Below are 23,942 nucleotides of genomic sequence, written 5' to 3'. Positions count from 1 at the left end.
TTTTACGTAGACTTAGTTACATGTTGCATAGCCCAAGATCTCTATTAGTCCATGAAGTTAATCTGCATTGTTTTAAAAATAAATAACTGCCAATGTTTACAGCAGCGCCTTCAACAATAGCCAAGTTATGAAAAGAGCTCAAATGTCCATCAACTGATGAATGGATAAAGAAGATTTGGTTTATATATACAATGGACTACTACTTGGCGATGAGAAAGAATGAAATTCTGCCATTTGCAACAATGTGGATGGAAATGGAGGGTATTATGCTAAGTGAAATAAGTTAGTCAGAGAAAGACAGATATATGTTTTCACTCGTATGTGGAACTTGAGAAACTTAACAGAAGACCATGGGGGAATGGAAGGGGAAAAAAATAGTTTCAAACATAGAGAGAGGCAAACCATAAGAGACTCAAATACAGAGAACAAACTGAGGGTTGATGGGGAGGGTGGGGGAGAAAAGAAAATAGGTGATGGGCATTGAGGAGGGCTCTTGTTGGGATGAGCACTGGATGTTGTATGTAAGTGATGAATCACGGAATCTACCCCTGAAACCAAGAGCACACTGTATACGCTGTATGTTAGCTAACTTGACAATAAATTATATTAAAAAAAAAAGTGTGAACAATAGGATTGTGAACCCCCAAGAAGAGAAGTAAAAATGCATATCACTAGCATATAGGAAAAAAATTAATAAGAAAACACACACACTAAATAAATAAATACATACATAAATAAAAACTGCCACATATTTAAGCAATAAGTTCAGCAGCAAAAGCAAGCAGAAAAATTGTTGGAGAACACGAAAACCACTGTGTCCCAATGTGGCAACAGCAGTGATTTAAGAAATGGTTCTGTTAATCTGGAGGCCTCTAAAGACGCAGCTGAAACTTATCTTCTGGAAGACAGAGTGTGAAGCATGTCACAATAAGGTAACAGAGAGAGGCAGGGCCCGTGTTGACCTGGACAATGCACACCCCAACTAACCATGGCTTACACATATATGTATTTATTTGTACCTTTATATTTGCAAACAGGAACACAGAGACACGTGCCAATATCCTTACCAGGTAAAATACATCTGTGAGCCAGACTCAATAAATTTGTAGCAAGAGTAAGGAGCAAAACTAGAAAAATCAAACAGAAAAAACAGTAGTGTCTATTGGAAAGGTATAGGTCCATTTTAAAAATCAGTGCATTAAAATGTAGATATAGAAATGAGATCTGTCAGACTGTGATATGAACATAATGATGAAAAATGCTGTCATTTCCCCACAAAAACAACAAAAGAGTCAAAGAAAATATGGCAAAAAACAACCAACCACCCAAACAAAAAACCCCAAAACCAAAACTCCAAAACCAGAAAGTGAGTATGTTTACAGGAGTCATTTTGAGATATGATCCAGAAGCAAATATGTTATGGATTTGAGTCTAAACACATCTTCTTCTCATGAGGAATAATTTCTGAATGTATCAAACATTATAAAATTATACAACTGTGATGTCCCTTCCTGAACTCCTGTAAGAACAATTATATTTATAATACAAGCATGCATATGTGTATGTGTGCATGTTTCTGTGCATACCTATATATATGGATATATTCTGCAATTCTAAGGGAAGATTTATCCAAAATGTATAAAAATAACTGTTATCTGTACCCCTCAAATAAGAATGTGAGTTATTTTCTAGCTTATAGAATTAAATAGATGATAAAATCTTTGTAAGATTATAACTATGGTTCTTTAATCCTTTTGAAATGAAGAAATTATAAGCAAAGCCATTGCTATAAGGTTCAACATACTGAATGTCATTATTTTATTATCCTATTTTATAGATGAAGAAAATGAGCATTTGAAAGAACACGAAGCATTTCAAAATCTACATGGTGAGTGGGGGAAATGGTTGGAATTTGAAATATGATTTTCCCGATCTCAAGTGCATGCTCTTTATTTCTTTTGCTTATCTTATAATATTTTGTTTGATGTTCATTACATTAACTGATCTTTTGTGGTGTATTTATTTTTTTCTCTATCCCAGGTTGACCTAGATTAGTAATCATTAGCTCAGAAAATAGGAATCTTTTTGGTTGTTATATGCATTGTATTCTAAAACTATTAATTGGACTTGATTTGACTCAGTATCTTCATATTTGATAACTATTTAAGCTTTATAGAATCTAGGTATTTCTGAAATAAATAAATGGAAGCAATTAACTTCAGAAACCTGAAACCGGTGTTTAGTGATAGGATCACATGGAGGCTACTGAGGAAAGGAAAGATTGCTTTCTCTAGGTCACATTCAATGCAAAACTCCTTACCTCCCTCTTTTGTCTGTAAACAACACATAAATCTTAAGAAAGATTTCTTTGTACTAATTTTATAGTCAGTTCAGAATATTGGAAACAGTTACCCCTCTCTTATTACTTTTATCTTTAGAATTTATATTTTGGGACAGATTAAAAAAATTATTTTGTTTTTGCCCACGCCCTGAACATGATCACCCTAGTGTCTATTCCTTTTCATAATAGGACTTCTGATTTCAGGTGGTTAAAAGAAAAGATGGGTCCTTCAACATTATTGGTAAGTGTTTTCTGCTACTTCTTAAAAACTTCTAAATTACATCTCAAGAGCTTTTTGAGATAGGTTTTTACATCCACTAAAGTAAAATCAGCCTTTTTGGGCAAATGTGACCTTCTCCCTCAAATTCCTTGGGAAGAACTGACTGTGAACGGGGAAAAATTTATATTCAGGTTAGCAACATTTTAAAAATTGTAAAGCTCCCTAGGAGTTTATGAATTTTGAATATAAGCAATATCATCTAATTATGTGAGAATGACTTTGCAAATAAACCTGTGTGTTGTATTGCACTTTTGAGTAAACAAACCTCACTGAGTTATGCTAACTTTTCTATTTTTTCTTGTATTTTTTAATCAAGAATGAGTAACAGCACTACCACACCCCACCCCCTAAAAGAAATGTTCAAAATGGACACCCATGTCCTTGATCATAGCAGATCAACTGCTGAATTATGATCATTTCTTTGTATTTCTGCTAATCATTTCAGAGCCTTAAAATTTATTTCAGAAATCTGTCTTGCAAGACTGTGAAGGGTTAGAAATTTAAAGGGAAAAGAAAAAAAATCCTCCAAAGCTTCTTGGCGACTCTTCCCTGGAGAATAACTTCAGGTTTAATCTCCAAAGTACTAACAGATGTAAACACTTCATATTTTCCACAGGTAATTGCCACATAATTTTCGAATTAATATTAAAAAAAATAATTACAACCTAACCAAATTACATCTTTCTCTCTTGGGTCAATCTAATTTAAATAGAATCAAGGAAGGAAGTAAATGGGTTCAATTCTTGCATTAAAAACCATCTTACGGTACCTGCTCAGGTGTGGAATTTCCTGATTAGGCAAGGAACTTTGAGTTCAGAGTCTCTAGACAAAAAAGCAAGACAGACAGGGGATATTTCCCCCCTGTTCACTATGCCCATTCTTTCCATAATCCTACAGTGGAAAGCTGTATGGACTTAGAGGTTTGAATTTGATACTTTCGCCAACATATGATTAATTGCATTTAAATACCAGCTCTACTTGCCTTTCAAATGAATACAACTCTTTATATAGTAACTACCTTCTGCAGAGATCAGAATACTTACAAATCAAATATATGGTCAAGTGGTATACATTATATATGTAAACACATCTGGTTTTTTAAAACATTCAATATTTTTCTTTCTAAACAAATTATTTGAATTTATTTGTGTTGATATTCTTAATTATATTGTACATCAAACATAGTTAAGTGTTTTTTCTTACTCATTTGAAGAAAATTTTCCTTATATCACATGAATAATAATTGATCTTTGTTTAAAATATAAAAAATGAATAAACTTACGTTAACTAAAAGAGAATGAAGTCTTTCTGCAAGTATCATTTAGTTCAATAGGTTAAAATATATACACCCTTAAAAAAACAAGGTTAATATTTATTAATTATTTCAATAAATACCCATGTGTAAATTATGGAATACTTTATATTGATATTTGATACTCAAAATATTGATTTATAAACCATTTTGAGGAAGGAAGTATTCATTTATTATTTATTTATCAGTGATAGAGTCAGACTAACATTTTACATTTCAGAAATGGTTTTCCACTTGAATAGTAATGGCCATGTATGAAATCCTTGATTATATTTCCCTGCTTTCTGGTACTATGTGCTATATTTATCTTTTGATGCATAGAAATGTAACCATACAACAGCTTCTATTCACCAATCATTTCTGTGACCTGTAACTGAGTAATACATTTCAATATGAATGAAGGTAATGAACTGGGTCAATATTTCACGTGCCTGTATTATTCAGCAATTCCTATGAAAAGAAGTGGTATGCATAAAGAAGTAATATAAGAAGCTAGTGAGTAAAACAGCAACAGGCAAAAGGAAAGGATGCAAGAAATGGGGTTGGAAAAGAACTTCAGTGAAAGAAAGCAAAGTTAAAGTTGAATTTGTATAGGAAAAGAGATTTGTTTAGTCCTGATTAAATGTCCCTAATTTCTAGATACTCTCTTTTTGTCATATACTATATCTGAATTCTGTCATAAATTTATTAAGATATATCTATAAATAGATACACACATATATTCATGCATTAAAATATTTTTTTAAACTTCTACTATGTATAAGACATTGTCCTAAGCCCTGGAGATATATTAGATAAAATCAAAGAGGTATTAAATAGATGAACAATAAAAACCTTGAAGATGTGAAAAGGAAATGAATGATAACTTTTCTAAGGATATCCACTTGACCTAGACAAAAATTTTAAAGCAATGTGTAGACAAGGAGGGACTTAGGTGTAATTTTTTTTTTATGAAAAAGTTTCTACTTGCTATTTTCATTGAAGGTATAAATACCATAATAAGGACTTCCATCTTAATGACTCATTTGTACTGGACTCTCAGAAAATGACAGTCTCTCACCTGCTGTTCTCCAGAGGAAATTGTTTCTTTTCTACCATAAACAGAGGATTGCCTCTTCATTGGTAGATCTCAAAAGAAAAAGAAACTGGTCTTTCTAAGGTCATGGTTTAATAATAGTCAAAGAGAAAAATATTAGCTAAAAAAATTGCTGCTCTTTGAAAAAAGTTTCTCAACTTTATAAAGTTCCTTAAATAAAAACCTTTTAACTACTAGCTAAATCTGAAACACAGTTTTTTAAAAGTCTAAGAATGTCCAGTTGCTATAAATTTGAAAGGTCCAAAGAAGTCATTAAGGTCCTTTTTTAACACTCAACTGTATTTTGTTATTGAAAAAAATTCTTCAAAAACATTTAAACTTAATATTCAACAAAGAAAGAAATAAACTAAGTAATTAGAGTTTTACTGATGTTGTCATCAACGTAAATAAGATTAAAAAAGAAAAATCTGTGGTAATCTCATTTAACTTCACCAGTGGCTGGTTCATGCCAATATGTGTTGAGGTTTGCAAACTTCTAAAATATGTTTATATTTTGCACATTTGTATTTTATGGAATCAATCACATACAGACAATGCTTTTCCAGAGTGAAAATTTTAACTCAGAAATAAAATCAGTGGTCATCTGGAAAATATCTAACAACTTGCTCTTGGTGAGGAGGTGTCGATTTTTAATTTTTACTGATTTGCATAGTGTTAAAATTTCTTCTATCATAACTGTCTTCAAGCCACCAACTTGGCGTCACTGGGAATGGAGTTGGGAAAAGATGGACACACTCTACTTCATGAGCCAAGGGGAGGAGCTGGCTGCAGCAAATCACTGGATTATTTGATCAGATATAAGTTGCTATCGATTGTACAACACCATTTTAGCTACCAGGAAGAAGTAAATGCTGTCAATTCAATTATTACAAAATGCTTTCTTATTAGTCTTCCCCGCCACCCCCCACTTACTAGACAAGTTCTTTCAAAGATTCTCTGGCTCCAGAAGGGTTTCCCATCCTCTATTCAACTTGATAAACTGAAAGAGATGGAAAGATATGCAGATAAAGGGAGTTCTGGATAGATGTGCTATCACTAGAACTGGGTAGTAGCTCAAAGAAACCTAAATTGCCTTGCAGTGTTCTTGCCTTATGGAAAAGCCAATCCAGGGATGTTAAGGCTCATGCTTGACAGAGAGGAGTTGTTGCAAAATAATTGTATAGATAGGACCTGAGAGGTTTGTGGTGGAGAGTCTTACCCTAACAGCAGCTGGACTTCTCCCTTAGTTGAGTCAAAGTCAGAAGCAGCATCAATCACTGCAAACCAACTGTAAGACACCACATCATTTTAAGACTATAGAAGTCTGAAAAAACACAGTCATAAAGTTAATAAGATATGGTGTATCTTATTCATACAATAAGCAAAGCTTACAATAAGCAAAAGCTTCCATCAGAACCAATACTGGGGAAGGAACACTTAAACTATAATTGGTGAATTGCTGGAGGCTCAGTGTGAACAAGACTGAGTTAAAAACTCAAGGGATGGGGTGCCTGGGTGGCTCAGTCAGTTAAGCATTCAACTTCAGCTCAGGTCTTGATCTCACAGGACCCACGTCAGGCTCTGTGCTGACAGCTCAGAGCCTGGAGCCTGCTTTGGATCCTGCGTCTCCCTCTCTCTCTGCCCCTTCCCCCCCTCAAAAATAAATAAACATTAAAAAAAAAAACTCAAGAGAGCCTCAGTCTTAGGGACGCTCCTACACTTTTGTGAGTTGTACCTCCAGGTGCCCAACCAGGAAGAAAACAGAAGGAAAGAAGGAAAAAGAGATTGTAGAAAGTGAAAGAAGGGGAAGAAAGGATGGTGGGTGGGAAGGAGGAAGGAAATAATGGAAAAAAAAATAAAAAGAAAGCATAAAAATCTACCTCTGGTTCTGAAAACAATTCTAAAATTTTGGATCAAAGCTACACAGGACAACTGCAGCCTGAGTGAAATCAGAGCCTTGCCTTTTAAGGTGACACCATTCAACCAACCAACATGTATTTGTTCAGATAAGTTATCACATGACTAGTAACCAAATTTGCCTTTGTGTAATATTCCTTCTATCTGTTCAAAAGAAATGATAATGAAAAGAAAAACTAGAGCACATTTGTTTCCTTTCTACTATTACTAACATTGATGTACTTCGGGTTGAGAAACAAAAAGTGATCACTAGGTAAATAGCAAGGTTTTTGTCTTAGTTTCTTTTACAGCTTTGAGAGTTAAAAGAAATACTATCTAGGGGAATGGAACTACAAAATAGAAACAGATACACCCACTCTCACTCTATAAAATCAGAGAACCCTGGAAAGCAATTTAATCTGAAGAACATTTAGAATCTTGATTAAAGTCATTGTTTACTGCCCAGCACAGATACCATTATATCAGTGAGTCCAGGTTTACCATCAGCCACATCGGAACAACATTGCCTTCAGGGAAATTTTAAGAGACCCATTCAGTTATGTCCTAAAACTCTTCCAATACCCAGACTTCAAAATTGTGATGATGAATATGTGAAAAAGGAAAAAGTATATAGTCCACTAATGGAAGAGTTCAAAATATTTCTGTCAGCTTCAAACCAATGAGCAGAAACAAACTGCAATGCTCTAAGGAACTGTTAGAATAGAAGATAAAAGGAGGACGAAGTTTCTGGAAAAAAACTTTTCTAGAAAAAAAATAGTTTTATTCTTATGTTTATTTTGCACTATTGTTTGATTTTCAAAATGCACAAAAAAGTTGTAGATTTCTTTTTTATTTTGGTTTTTTTTTTTTTACCCTTTTTAACAGTTCTCTCTCTCTTTAAAATGTTATGTGCCACTAGGAAAAACAATACACCCTATATGAATGTTCAGCATGCATTCCTACACTGTGCCTCTTTGTTATCAGATAGAATTTTAAACCACAAAATACAGAGATAAATATAAGTCTCATTAAATGGAAAGGAGAGGGGAGGCTCAAGATGGCAGAATAAAAAGATCCTGAACTTACCGCCTCCCACAAACACACCAAATCTACAGCTTCATATGGATGAATTCCCTCTGAGAAAGACCTGAAAACTAGAACAGCTCATGCACAACAAAGATTAACAAGACCACACTGAAAGGGGTTGGAGAACCAGAGACACAGTCTTACTCCATCCCTGGTGTAGTGACCCACAACCAGGAAGGATATCACAGTTATGGAGTTTATCCTTGAGGACCAAGGAGTTTTTTTCCTACATCAGGCAGCTCAACCTTGAGGTCCACACTGGAGGGGTTATCCCTTAAAACATCCAGCTTAGAAAACCAATGGGGCCAGGAGACACAAAAGTCTGTGGGGAATGGAAAGTCCATTCTCAAAGGGCTTATGCACAGATTCACTCACCCTGAGAACCAGTACAAAAGCAACAGTTTGAAAAACACCTGGACCAAACATGAAGGAGATTTCTTAGCTAATCCCAAAGCATCTGCCAGGGGTGCAGGGTTCAGTTGGGACTTTCTCTGGATGCAAAGGCATTGGTTGACACCAATTTTGCCTTTTCATTACCCCTTGCTAGCACCAGTGGGCTTGCTAAAGCCAGAAGATTTATGTAGTCCACACAGGGGACACCCCTTGGTCACCTGACTCTAGTGATTAGAGGAGGGGAAGGGGTTATGTGTCTGGACTAAAACAATCAGAAAGACAGTTCTTGGCAAGCTACCATCCCCAGGGCACAACACAGACAGCAGACTGAACTCCCAGTCTTCCAGTGAAAAAGGCCTATTTGTCCTGGAGCCTCAAGCTGAAGGGTAAATACAGATTTACCACACATCTAGGGGCTAACAGAGGTGATCTCAGGGAACATAGGCCAGGGGATACCATTGTCACACTCTCCCTGGGCCTCTGTGGATCTCACTGGTACCTCTCAGAAAAGAGCTTATCCAGTTGTCAGGAGCTCTATTTTTTGCACTGTCACCAAGAAGATATATTCAAATCACCTGGTCTGAAGGCCAGTAGAGGTTATGATGGTAGTTTCACAGGACTATATATGTTTGCATATTTTATTTTTTTAATGTTTATTTTATTTTTGAGAGAGACATAGCATGTGTGGAGGAGGGGGAGAGAGAGAGGGAGATACAGAATTCAAAGTTGGCTCCAGGCTCTGAGCTGTCAGCACAATGCCTGATGCAGGGCCTGAATCCATGAACCCTGAGATCTTGACCTGAGCTGAAGTCAGATGCTTAACCAACTGATCCACCCAAGTGCTTCTGTGTGCATACTTTAAAAGCTGCTGCCTGAGAGTCTGGCTTCCAATAAGCTTGAAACTAGATGCTGACTGAGATCTCTCCCTTTGGAACACTGACAAGGCTTGGCACACCTATAACAACTGGGAACTATTAAGAATAAGTTGGGAAGTTTGGACAATCACAAAGATTTGAAAGATAACCAAGAGCTGCAGCAAGTTTGAATGATAAAGTTCATTGCCTACACAAGGCCACTCTTCGAGATGGAGGAGAGGTAGCTGTTTTGTCCAATACATAGAAACAGAGAGAAAGAGTCAAGCAAAATAAGGTAACAGAGGAATATGTTCCAAATGAAAAAACAAGATGAAACCCCAAGAAAAACCCTCAGTGAAATGGAGTAATTTATCTAATAGAGTTCAAAACAATGGTCATAAAGAGATTCACCAATCTCAGGAGAATGGATGAACATGGTGAGAACTTCAAGAAAAAGACAAAAACAAAACAAAACAAACACTAAGAAAGTATCATACAGAAGTCACAGAGCTTAAGAATATAATAACTGAACTGCAAAATACAGTAGAGGGTTTCAACAGCAGACTAAATGAAGCAGAAGAATAGATCAGTGGCCTGGAAGATAGAACAATAGGGCTCACCCAAACAGAGCAGAAAACAAAAAAGAATTTTAAAAAATGAAAGTAGTTTGGGGCACTTGGGTGGCTCAGTCAGTTGAGTATCTGACTCCTGATTTTGGCTCAGGTCATGATCCCAGAGTTGTGGGACTGAGCCCCACATTGGGCTCCATGCTCTCTCCCTCTTCTCTTCCCCCATTCTCTCTCTCTCTCTCTCTCTCTCTCTCTCATTAAAAAAAAAAGTGAAGGTAGCTTAAGAAACATTTAAGACAACATCAAATGAAATAAAATTATTATTGGGATACCACAAGGAAGAGAAAGAAGTGGTAGAGAACTTATTTGAAGAAATAAGGCTGAAAACTTCCCTAACCTAGAGAAGAAGACTGACATTCATTTTCAAGGAGTGCAAAAAGTTCCTACTTAGATAAAGCCAAAGAGATCCACACCAAGACACATTATAGTTAAAATGTCAAAGTCTAAAGAAAAAGAGAGACACTTAAAAGCAGCAAGAGATAAACAACTTGTTATATACAAGGGAACTCCAATAAGTTTGTCAGCTGGTTTTTCAGCAGATATTGCAGGCCAGAAAAGAGTGGCATAATATATTCAAAGTGCTGAGAGCAAAAACTTCCAACCAAAAATACTCTACCCAGCACGTTTATCATTCGAAATTGAAAGAAAGATAGAGTTTTCCAGACAAGCAAAAGCTAAAGGAGTTCATCACCACTAAACCAGTCTAGCAAGAGATATTAAAGGGAATTCTTTAAGCTGAAAAAGAAGCTCTAACAAGTAACATACAAAAAATATGAAAATAAAAATGCCACTGGTAAAGGCAAATCTAGTAAAGGTAATAGATTAACCACTTATAAAACTACTATGAAGGTTAAAAGACAAAAGTAGGGATGGAAAAGGTATTCAATGCAAATGGACACATTTTCTTTACAAAAAGAAAGCAGACATATCTATGCTTATATCACACAAAATAAACTTTAAAAAAGAAAAGATTGTGGGGGCACCTAGGTGTCTCAGTCAGCTAAGTGCCCTACCTTTACTCAGGTCATGATCTCATGGCTTATGAGTTTGAGACCCACGTTGAGCTCTGTGCTGACAGCTCAGAGTCTGGAGCCTGCTTCAGATTCTGTGTCTTCTTCTCTCTCTGCCCCTCCCCCACTCACACCCTGTCTCTCCTTCAATAATAAATAAACATTTAAAAAAATTTTAATAAAAGGGAATTGCATAATGATAAAGGGATCCATCCAACAAGAATAAATAACATCTTTAAATTTTTATACACCCAAGATAGAAGCACCTAAATATATAAAACAAATATTAATAGGCCTAAAGGGGGAAATTGACAACAGTAAAATAATAATAGGGGACTTTAATACCCCACTTACATCAATGCATAGGTCATCCAGACAGAAAATTGACAAAGAAATATCAGCTTTAACTGAAACATTAAATCATATACAGTTAATAGATATATACAGAACATTATATCTGAAAGCAACAGAATACACAGTCTTCTCAAGTGCACATGGAACATTCTCCAGGACAGATCCTAATGATGAAAGAAATTGAAGAAAAGATAAATAAATGAAAAGATATTCCATGTTCATGGATTGGATGGATTAATATTGTTAAAATGTCCATACTACTCAAGCAATCTACAGATTCAATGAAATCCCTATCAAAATTCCAATGCTATTTTTCACAGAACTAGAACAAATAATTCTCAAATTTGTGTGGAACCAAAAATACAACAAAGAGCCAAAGCAGTCTGGAGAAAGAACAAAGGTGGAGGCATTATGCTCTCTAACTTCAAACTTTACTACAAAGCTATAGTAATCAAATAATATGGTATTGAGATAAAAACACATAGATCAATAGAACAGAAAAGAGAGCCCAGAAATAAATCCATGCTTACCTGGAGCCAAGAATACATAATGAAGAAAGGATGGCATTTTCAATAAATAATGTTGGGATAACTGGAAATATAGGTACATACAAAATAATGAAATTTGATTACTATCTTACACCATGCATAAAAATTGACTCAAAATTGATTACACTTGAATGTAAGACCTGAAACCATAAAACTGTTTGGAGAAAATATAGGCAGTAAACTACTTAACATCTGTCTTCATGAGAGTTTTTTTTGATTTGACACAAAAACAATGGCAACAACAACAACATAAACAAATAAGACTATATCCAACTAAAAAGTTTTTGCATACCAAAGAAAATAATCATCAAAATGGAAAGGCAACCTACTGAATGGGAGAAAAAATTTCAAACTATGTATCTGATAAAAGGTGAATATACAAAATATATAAATAATGCAGACAATAGTGAAAAAGCAAACAGTCCAACTTAAAAATAGGCAGAGGATCTAAATAGACATTTTTCTAAAGAAAATATATAGGTGGTCACAGGCACACAAAAGATGTTCAACATCGCTAATCATCACAGATATGCAAACCACATATAGCCACAATGAGATATCACCGTACAACTATTAGAATAGCTATTATCAAAAATTTAAGAAATAACAAATGTTGCTGAGGATTTGTAGAAAAGAATCCCTTGTATATTGTGGGTGGGAATGTAAACTGGTGCAGCCACTATGGAAAACAGTATGGTCATTCCTCAAAAAATTAGAAGTGGAATTACCATATGATCCATTCATTACACTTCTGAATATTTGTCCAAACAAAATGAAAATATGAAATTAAAAAGATACATGCACTCCTATGTTTACTGTAGCATTATATACAATAACCAAGATATGGAAACAACATAAATGTCAGTCAATAGATGAATGAATAAAGGATATGTGATTATACTCACACACACACACACACACACACACACACACACACACACACCAGAATACTACTCAGCCATAAAATGAATGAAGTCTTGTCATTTGTGACAATATGAATAGAACTTGAGGGCATTATTTTAAGTGAAATAAGTGATACAGAGGAAGAAATACCATATAATTTCAATTATGTAGAGTATAAAAAACAAAACAATCCAAATAGAACTCATAGATACAGAGAAGATTGGTAGTCACCAGAAGGGAAGGGAGTTGGGGTTGAGCAACATGGGAGAAAGGGGTCAATTGTATGGTGACGAATGTTAACTAGACTTATTGTGGTGATCTCTTTGTAGTGTTTACAAAAACCAAATTTTATGTGATACACTTGAAACCAGTATAACGTTATATAGCAATCTTACCTCAATTTAAAATATCTACACATATTTATAAATATATATGTAAATATATAGGTATGCCTAATTAGCATTTGGATATACAAGTGCTTCCAAGTGTATCATAAAAATAATCACTTTAGGTAAGTAGTTGGAGCAGGTTAAAGTAACAATCTAAATCAAAGGCTGAAATCTAAAAAGCAAGAAAACAAGAGGGGAGTTTTATATGTCCAGAAGCAGATATTACAAAATAAAACAGTATAGATTGTTGAAATCAAGTTAAATACACACAATTTATAGCCTAAATTAGACTTTTTTGAGCACAGCTTTCCGCACACCACATTTATGAAATGTGATTAAACACTTATTAACTAAATGTGCTTTTTTCGAGGTCTATGTTAAGTAGAACAGTAGCCAAGATATGAAAGTAGATGGCTGCTCCCAGCTCATTAAAAAATGTGGTCCCAGTGCCAGCTACAGGCATTGTATTGTGTGAAAATAGCATTCATCACTGCCACATCTAAACACAGGAAAAGAACAAATAAATAGGTTCACTAGGCTGGATGGGCTTTTGATACCCATGTACTCCTACCATGCTTCACCCTCAATGAGCTATTATCTCATATATCTCAGAGAGGTAAATGCTTAACTTTTTTCTTTCTGTGATACACAAAAGAAAAGAACAAAGCAATCTGCTGCCTCTCCTAATACTATTTCTTGTTTTCTTGTTTTATGACAACTCATATTTAGGAAAATTCTTAAATTCTAAATCATATATATATATGATATTTTTATATGATATGATATATATTATATATGATATATATATATATATGATATATATATTGTATATGATATTTTTTGCCATTTGGCCTCTGGAAGAAACTGAGTTATTTGATCATCAAACTTTAGCCACACATATGTGAACCCTACCTATAAAGAAATCCTAAGACTCTATTACTGACTTGGAAAAAGATTTGCCTTGCTTCTTGGGATATCTAAGTAGCAATATTTCCCCAGAGAGAGAAAAAAGTTTGCTTCAGAGGCAAGTCAGAAAGGGTTCTCCTTCAGGAAATAGACCAAGAAGTGCTATTAGCAGGGGTAAATATTGAAATACTAATCACTCAGTACATCATGGCAGCCTTGATGAGTATAGTTGCCTTCCCTGTCAGAACATGTGCTGGTCTGACACACCAGTGACTGTACCAGTGGGCACCAGTTGACCCTTCTGGCCAGATCATTAGCTCCAGCATAACCCAGTTAGGCATCTCATGGGAATGGACACCAGCACAGCCAACATTAAAGGGCAGTGGGATTGATACACACTCCGGGATACAGTGACATCACTATGTGAGAATTTTCACAAATCCTGTTTCTTGGACTACTTACCATAATACTGTTTGAGGTGCTTGTTAAAAGTTCAGGTTCCTAAACTTTAGAATGAGAAACTATGGAGTTTCTTCAGGAACTATGAGATTCTACTACATATTCTGGATGATATTTATATTCACCAAAGTTAGAGAATCGATGTACTATATGTATGGATCGACTTAACAGAAGCATTCAGAAACATTTCTAAGTAAGTTATCTCTGTAGGGAAGAGTCATTGGCATTTGTTAGGGAGAACATATATAACCATGACAGAGCCAAAAGGGCCATAAGTCTAAGAATGAGTCTTCACACTAGAGCAATGACAATGAAATTATATTGTGCTCCCTGAGTTTTTTTGGTAGATAAAATATACCTCTATGAATTCTCTGATTAGTGTGATATGTTTCCTAAATTTAGAATTGGAACTTAAGCCAATCAAAGTATGGACTACTTCATCAATTACAGGGATATAGACAATGCATGCCATTTAAGCTCATTCCCTTTTCAATCCTCTATATAAACTGAAATATATACTTAGTATCATAATCTTTCTACCCCTTCCTGCCTTACCTGGTGGACAAGAACTTTCTAATCACTACAGGTATATGCTCTGTTATAACAGGGGATAATTCATCCTAGATAGAAAAAGGACATCCTTGTAAGTTCTACTTTCTCGGTTGTGTTTTCACATATACCAAGTAACTCCTTGATTACAAATTCAAGTTTTCTAAAATTTCTAATACTGGGCAAGTCTGTGTAGTTATGTAATGTGAAACTACTCATTGGATTGTTTTTTATATGTGAGTCTCCTGTGAGATTAGTTTGTGTTAATTCCATTATATTAAGCAACTTTCAACCTCTGGGCAATAATTATTTTTCTAGACTCTTGGTCTAGAATATTAAGTCTAATTGATGATCCAAGGAAGGTAGTGCTCAAAATAGATCTACACTGTTCACTTAGTATCCATAGATGACATCACTAACTAACTCTTTACTTTCTAAATGTATTATCTCTTCCATTGTTCAAGAGACTGGTAACGACTTTATTTGTAAATGACTTTAACAGTACACAATCAAAACAACAGCTTTAAAATTACTGTTACATGGATCCCTGGGCTAAGGCACTACCTATAATAAAATGAGTCTTTCCAAGGAGAAACCTTTCCTTTTCTCTCTTAGCTTCACATTAGCAATTCGATCTTAACTGTTTTTCAATATTTTAAAATTTATCCCAACCTTAATTGTGTAAGCATAATATATATGAAATTTTGAGATGCGTTTTTTTATTATAATCCAACTTATTTAGCAATACAAAAAACCGTAAGTGTGCTTCTTAAAGAATATATGTTTCATCAGTTCAGCATGGTATATTTTTTTTGTCCCATCATTATGCACTTTAGTATTTAGAAACTAGTGGCTATTTTTTAATTCATTCATTCATTGATTTTTTTTTCTCCCAGTAAACATTCATATACCCAGTAAACATATTTAAGCACTCACCCAATTGCCAGCCCTGAGAACTCAGGTGAAATACTAGTGAGGACTCTCTTCTGTGTTAGAATTCACAAAAGGAATAATACTGATCTTAAAAACTAAAAGCTAAATGCATCATCTGTTCATTCAAAGGCGTTTGTCAAATACATACCAGGCTTACAGCATCCTCTAGGTCTTAGACATGTTCTAAATGTTAGGGTAATGTAACCTCGGTATTTCTATATTCTACTGTGTCCTCAACAAACAGGAGATTCTGGTTATTTCTGGGGAAATCAGAAGATTTGGTTTCTTATGTGTGTCTGTTCTCTTACATTATATAATATTGAAGTATTATACATGTACATATATATGTATATATTATATATTATATGTATATATAAACATATATGTATAGGTATAAATATATACAATATTTATATAGCACCTACATGTAGTATATATATAGTTTTGGAGTATGGACTTTTTGATATTTTGCTAGTGAGATCCCCTAAAGTGTACGTTCTCATTTAGGACAATTCACTGCCCTTAAAGTTGAAGTGTGAGCTCTCTAGCACAAAAGATAGCATAATGTCTACGTGTTACATAACAGACATTATAAAGAAGTGTCTTTATTCTTTTTGCTCTTGATCCTTCCTTCTCTGATTTGCACATTGCCCAACCTACACAAAATGCCACACTCTTCCACGAGTCCCCATTTACCACAAAACCTACTGCTTCCCTGGGGAAAATTCCACCTTCTGCTAACAATAGGAAGCCTTTCCTATTGTTTCTTTTCTGCACCGTAGGCCTGAAATTAAACTCAGGATTTCTGTTGTATAAGTATGCATGGCCAATTCAGCTCAGCCTAAGAGTTCATAAACAGAGCATGAGCTTTAAACTATGAACAGAGCTTCCTGATGGAATGAGCTATTAAATAATACACCTCGCATAGATAAATATTTTTCAGAGACCACAAGCTCTAAACTCATGAGAGATTCTAGTCATATAGTTACAGTGGTTCTCCATTATTTCCAAAGCATTATTGGACTCTTTTGTGCTCATCCTAAGTCCCAGTACACCACAAAAAGTCACTCGATCTAGCTTTCTGATGTTTGCTCATTTACTCAATCATACACTGAGCAAGTAAAAATTGACAGTGTTTCACTGGTCTAGGCTCCAGGTATTGACAGTATGTGGATATTAAAGGCATAGTCTTAGAAGCATATTAAAGGCATAGTCTTAGAAGAGGTTTCTTTGGATAACAAACAAAAAGAGATACAGGCCTCAGATCATATCATAAAGAATTCTAAGTTTTAAAGACAATAGAAGAGGCTGAGCTTGGGAAGTAGGATACAAATAGGTGAGGGGAAATACCAGGAGAGTGTTGGAACATAGTTACAAAGGGAAGGGAATGCTTCAACATTATTTAATGTAGGTAAAAAGTCTAGCAAGTAAAGATATGGATAAAGTTCATTAGATTTACTGACCTGGAGATTATTGGTGACCTTGGTGACAACTGCCTGGTGTTGTGGTGGAGATGATGGTGAATCCAGATTGGAATGGGCTGAAGGATAATTGGAGATGAAGAAGTAAGTAGACACAGTGAGTATAGAAAACTCATGGAAAAGGGAGGGAGAGAGCAGTGGCTATGTGGAGATAGGTTGATGAATTCAACTATTATGTTTAACAAGGGAAGATCTGCACACGTTTAACAGTAAATAATAGGTTATTCAATAATTTCAGAAGGGAGTGGATGTTGTCTTCATCAATTTAACTGTTTTGATTCAGGGTCTCCCTACTTGTTCTACCAAAAGTCTCCAATTAAACTGTTTTGATTCAATAATGTTCTCTAAGATTAAATGGTATGGAGAACCATTCAAGTAAGACATATTCTGTACTCTCCTTGACAGTAGGAGTGTGACAAATCTTTAAGTCCAAAGGGCTTTATACTGTATTAAATGCTGAGATGGAGAAATAGATACCACACTATGAGAGTGGAAGGAGCATTAATTCAAATTTGGTAAGCAAAATCTTCCTGGAAATGTTTTTGTTTGAAAAACAATTTCATAGCCAGAATAGGGCAATTCTGGCAAAGGATAGATACATGAAGGCACTGAGACTTTTGAAAATATTGTATATTCAGAAACTGGAAGTAGGTAGATGTAACTCATGAAAATCTCTATATCTTGTGTGGAGGAAGGAATGGTTTGCAAAGAAAGGAGGCAAAGCCCTGCTCCTGAAGGCCTTTGTGGCATAAGCTACGGAGTTGGATGTCTATCTGGAAAATCTGGGGAACCATTGAAGGATTTAAGAAGAATGAGACCATCATCATCATCATCATCTCCATAAAAGCTAACATATTGAGTGCATATTCTGTGCTATGCATAAGTTTAAGCACTGCCCATGCAATATCATTTGATTCTCTTAAACACCCACAGAAGTAAGCATGAATTTTACCCTCAAATTAATAATTTAGAAATGAATGTATTGCTTACAGAATTGACCCTTGGAACTGAATGCCAGGCTCTTCACCCGTGCTACCCATAAAAGCCAGCCACTTTTACCATCACCCTCTATCAAAGGTGGGTTCTGTGGGGCCTGTTTGCTTCTTTACATTGTTCTTCTGTAGCAAAGCCTCAAATTTGAGTTTCTGGTTCCTGGATTGTATTCTTGTGCCCGAGCTATTAGGAAGCCTGGAAAGGCCAGGTCTAGTTCCTGTCTCTCAGTAAGGCAGGATTCATAAACAGGGACATTCTTCTACCAGAGAATGGTGTTTCAAAACATCCTAAGAGGCCACACTATGTGTCAAATGATCTCTAAAGCCCCCACAAGATGATATACAAACATAAGACAACATTTGTCACTATAAAACCTTTTCTTAAATAAAAGAGTGGAATAGTGTAAAAGATGTATTTCAAGATGAGTGATGCATGATGGGAGACTAGTTCTGCTATGTAATAATCATGTGACTTCTAAAAATTCCTTAAAGTCTTCAGGCTTACCTTCCTCTTCTATAAAATAATTTACAATGACATGTAAACTAAATGTAATGTATAGTAGGGCAGGGAGAAAGCAGCTGAGATCAAGAGTTAGTTGCATGCTCTAGCGACTGAACCAGGTAGGTGCCCCCAGAGCTAATATTTAAAAAGCAACAGTTTCTGCATTCTAGGGTCTAAGCTAAAATGTCTTAGGCAGGCCTTTCACACAAATATTTAGTGGTGCAGAGGTAAGGCAAGGCTATAGCCATTATTCCTTTAAAAAGTAAGAATATAGTGATTATTCTACACAAACATACTTGAGACTGGACTCTCAGATTTCTGTTTAATAAATGATGTTATAATGATCTTTTTTTCTATGAAAAAATATTTATAACTTAAAAAAAAAAACTTCTTATAGTGCCTTAAATATGGTTTGTTAAATTTGACAAGTCAGAGGGGTATCGTTATCTTATTTGGGGATAGAGGGCAAGTTAGATCTCAAGAACACAGAGGCAGAACAGGGAGAAAGCCCAGGGCTGGTCACTCTAAGGAATAGCAGAACCATAGCACACAGGAACCAGTTAGGTTTTCCTTTTCTACTTTGTAATTCTGTTACTTTATCTTAAATATTTACTTAAGTCTGTTCACCACACAGCCTTGTAGTCCCCGTTGTTGTGATTAAAGAGAAGGGATTGTGTCCACCCTCAGGTCATAGCTAACTAGGGAAGAAGGGTTACAGCTTGGAGCAGCAGTCACCAGATGGTCAGGAGAGCACACTGGCATAACCATAACCAGAGGAGGTACAGTGAAGGGACAGGAAACAAGCGACAGCCAGGAAGAGATAGGCTCTTACTGGGATTCCTCAGAAATAATTGAGGGAGAGCTGGACCGACATACTCCTGCAAGACGGAGCTGTAGCAGACACTGATGGCGCCCTCCTAATCGGACTGGTGGACGATCTCTGTAACCTTGTCCCAGCTTCAGTGCACTTCGCAGCTGACTGTATTTGCTACTTGCTGAGGAGCTCTTACCCTTATGGGGAGCCAGAAGTACAGGGGAAATTATTCCCCCACTGCCCAGCCACCATCCCTAACAGTATGGCTGACTGACTAGTATGAGAATACAGAGGCTCCGCTCCTTTGCCTCAAGCCTGGACAGTCCCTGGGTTGTTATTACCATTACAGAGCTCCCTGAGGGCTGGGGCGGAATCTGGGATTCAATTTATGCCACCACAGTCTTAGGTGAATGCCTCTCCTGCTTCCTCCCAGGGGAATTTCCTTAACAAATCACTTGCACCTGAATTCTTGCCTCGGGGACTGCTTCTGGGAGGATTAATAGAAGACAGGGCTCTGCTCAGCGTGATTGGGTAAGAGAAGGGAAGTTAGACCCCATTACCTGGAGAATGAAGCACCTTGGATTTAGTTACATAAAGATGCCTAACACACAGCTAACACTTGCTCCTCTGTTTCACAACTGTCCTTGACCTCCAAGTTCAGGTGTGGAACCTTAAAGTAATCAATTCCCTGTTCTTCCTCACTAAAATTATCATAGCTTTTGGACTAACTTAACTGTTTTAAGGGAACAAAGGAGACTCTATCCGCAAAAACTTTTTTTTTTAACTGATACCTTTTTAAAAATAAGGAAACTTACAAATTGAAATATTTAAATTATATTTAAATTAGCAGATATGATTTCATATTTCAGAAATAGGAATTGGTAGAATGTTTTTCAAAATGTAAAAACTTGGGGTGCCTGGGTGGCTCAATCCGTTAAGTTTCCGACTTTTGATTTGGTTCTCATCGTTCATGAAATTGAGCCCAAGTCAGGCTCTGTGCTGACACCACAGGGCCTGCTTGTGATTCTCTCTCTCCCTCTCTCTCTGCCCCTCTTCTGCTCTCTCTTTTTCTCTGTCTCAAAATAAATAAATAAATTTTTAAAATGTAAAAAACTTTAAAACCTCCTTTTAATGGTATTTTTGTATACTAGTCGTATTTTTTATTATAATGGCCCTCCTCTGTGTGGTGATTATGGAACCATATAAACATGAAATTCTTGTTAGAGGAAAGCAAGTGATGTTTGCCAAGTAAATAGACACAATAGTTTATACACCATTCTACACTAAAATTTATTTCATTTATTAATTTATTTTGAGAGAGAGCACATGAGCGGAGAAGGAGCAAAAGGAGAAGGAGAGAGAGAATCCCAAGCAGACTTCACACTATCAGCGCAAAGCCCAACGAGGAGCTTGATCTCATGAATGTTGAGGTCATGACCTAAACCAAAATCAAGAGTCTGATGATAACTGAGCCACCGAGGTGCCCCTATACCATTCATATATACAGATATTTTCTTCCCTCCTTCCAAAAGTTGGCTAGCTCTTCTATAAAGCTCTTGAAGATCTGTAGGCAGTAATTATATATGTAAACCTTATTTAAAAAAAAAACTTTTAATGTTTTATTTTTGAGAGAAGTGAGAGACAGAGCATGAGCAGGGGAAGGGCAGAGAGAGAGGGAGACACAGAATCTGAAGCAGGCTCCAGGCTCTGGGTGGTCAGCACAGAGCCTGACATGGGGCTCGAACTCACGGGCTGTGAGATCATGACCTAAGCTGAAGTCAGACACCCAACTTACAGAGCCACTCATGCGCCCCTAAATCTTACTTTTTAAAAAACAAATGTGTTTATAGTAACTACTTTGCCAAACTGAACTTTAAAAGTAGTATCCTTAATATATTCTCTCTCTTTCTTCAAGCACAACAGCAAAAATATATGAAACATAGATTCTTTTAGTGATATAATATTACTCTCTTCAACACTTTGGTTTCCTATTACTCAATATAAATCCAATTATTGACAAAAATGAAGCTTTCATTTCAACCTGATTACCATCAGTCATTTTGTGTGAACTGGTATGTACCATGAATATTTGAATGTTATCAGATTATGATCAAATATAGTTCTCTATTGTAAGTTTCCATCATCCTGGAAAAAATAGACATTACTAATAGCTTTCAAGTTAAAAATAGAAATTACCAGTGAAATTTAGTGTGTCTATAATTGTTATAATGATGTTTATCAAACCCATAAGTATATCGTACATTTTGAAAATGGTTTTAAAGGCACATAAGGATGTGTGGGTGTTCCACCGTTTCTTAAGGATGGAGTAAGAAGCAAAGGTATCTGTATCACTACATGTGTAGCAGATATTTAATACCATTACCTGTGATGTTAAATACCTAATACTACTACCTGTGGTATAAAATTTTGTTATCTCTAGCTGTGACATTAAATGTTACTGGCCAATGGCGTCACCACAAAAATGTATTTGCTGGCTTTAGCAGCAGCTCCCGCTGTTTCTAGAAATAACATTTCCTGGACTGCCAAAATAGCACATGGTCCAGTGATGGATAGGATGGACTTGACAATTAAGCCATCTGCTTGCTGGCTTCTCTGATTTTTCTGCTTTTTCCTCTGCCGCACAGCTCAAGCATGGCTGCCATTTAGAAGAAAGACTGGACAAGGAAACTAATCTCTACCATACTTCCTGGATGATTTTAACCGATAACTTCCCAGACCGAAAGGGAAATTTACACATGGTATTTGCACATGCTGGTCACTGATGCTTGGAGGATGTTAAATACCTTTAAGCCAAGTGATATACAAAGACAAACACAGGGCTGGGAATTCGAATAAAGATTCTCCTTGTAGAACAGAAACTATTGAGTCACTTAGATCCAATTCTACCGACAAAATGTCTGTCTGCTTCGTGGAACAATTTCAAACCAACTATGACTAAAAGAAATGAGAGATAGTTCCTTTTGTTTTCTCCTCCAATTTATTCTGTAGACTGAACTACACCAAATTAAAAAAAAAAGAACTAGAAACTATATTTACTTTGTTATATTGACTTTCTGAGAGTTAGCAATAAAATGCCTAAAGATTGAATTTAATATATCTCATCATTTTCTCTCATGAGGTGGAATTACTTACTTGATTATCCTTTTTTTTTTCTTTTTTCTGGCCCATTGGCCTTTTTTCTGTTTCCAAGGCAAAAGTTGTCAGCCATGATGCATCCTGGAGTATTACCTATCAATCCAACAGAATTCAGTAATCTTAGGCTATGGTTCTGTATTGATTTAAAGATTAGGGTAAAGTTACCAGTTTCTCTTAGATTTTTTCCTATTGGCAAAAGAAAATCTCATACTTTAGCTTTGGTTATTGGTTTGAAAATTCAAGAATATTTCAAAAATGTTCATTTACTCTAAAGGGAATAACACAGGTTATTACACAGAATTATGTGTAATTATATTACACAGAACAAAAAATACTCCTATGCCTCAGAAATAATAGAATTTAAAATCAAGGGCAAAAATCAATATTAAAGGTATCTTTTTATAGATTAAATGCAAAAATAGAGATTTTGACTACTTATTATTGCATGATTTAGAAAAATGGAGATGTCAGCATTTTATACATTTCAAACAGAAACAGTAAGAGTGTACTTTGTTTTACAGTTATTCTAATATTGAGAGATACAAAAACAGATGCCTCCCCACCCAAAGAACCTAGACAGAATCAAGCAATGGAAATGAAATTGGCATACATTCAAAATACAAGGTGAAAAAGACAACGTGTATAAATACCAATCTGGAATTAGCATAACATATCATCTATTTGATTAGCTTTCTTCTATAATTCAAAAGCCACATCTATGAAATTCTTTTTGGTCCCAAATATTCAGCACGTCTTATTATTTATGTGAGTAAAGAAACTATATTTTTTGAAATCTTTAAGATAAAGATTGAAATTGAAAGATGTGGGAAGAGAAACCCTGTTACATATAGTTATGGATAGATTATTCTCAGATTATACATCATTTATTTTCAGTGAAGCTTTATTATATTAGTATGGAAAATCCTGTTTAAGATGGAGATAATATATAACAATGAGGAACAGACATTTGTGTATCACTTGTAAGAACATTTTTTCCCCAAACAGTTTAACTACTATTTTCCAATTATTGACTATCAAAAGATACACACCAACAATTCACACTTATTGACAAATTCATGG

The 23,942-nt window shown here is 35.5% G+C and overlaps 1 long non-coding RNA gene across 1 annotated transcript in view; it reads left to right on the top strand.

Moving 5' to 3' along the window:
* Positions 1 to 1,831: 1,831 nt before the first annotated feature.
* LOC122470045 overlaps positions 1,832 to 23,942 on the top strand; it is a 28,155-nt gene continuing 6,044 nt past the window's right edge. Inside the window, exons 1-2 of the long non-coding RNA XR_006293803.1 lie at positions 1,832 to 1,888; positions 2,546 to 2,582. This is a non-coding gene — a long non-coding RNA (uncharacterized LOC122470045). The remainder of the gene's footprint in view (positions 1,889 to 2,545; positions 2,583 to 23,942) is intronic.

The sequence above is a fragment of the Prionailurus bengalensis genome, chromosome D3 (assembly GCF_016509475.1).
Source record: "Prionailurus bengalensis isolate Pbe53 chromosome D3, Fcat_Pben_1.1_paternal_pri, whole genome shotgun sequence".
Classification (NCBI taxonomy): domain Eukaryota; kingdom Metazoa; phylum Chordata; class Mammalia; order Carnivora; family Felidae; genus Prionailurus; species Prionailurus bengalensis.
The sequence above is the reverse complement of the archived record's forward strand: the minus strand, read 5'-3'. Positions and strand labels throughout refer to the sequence as shown.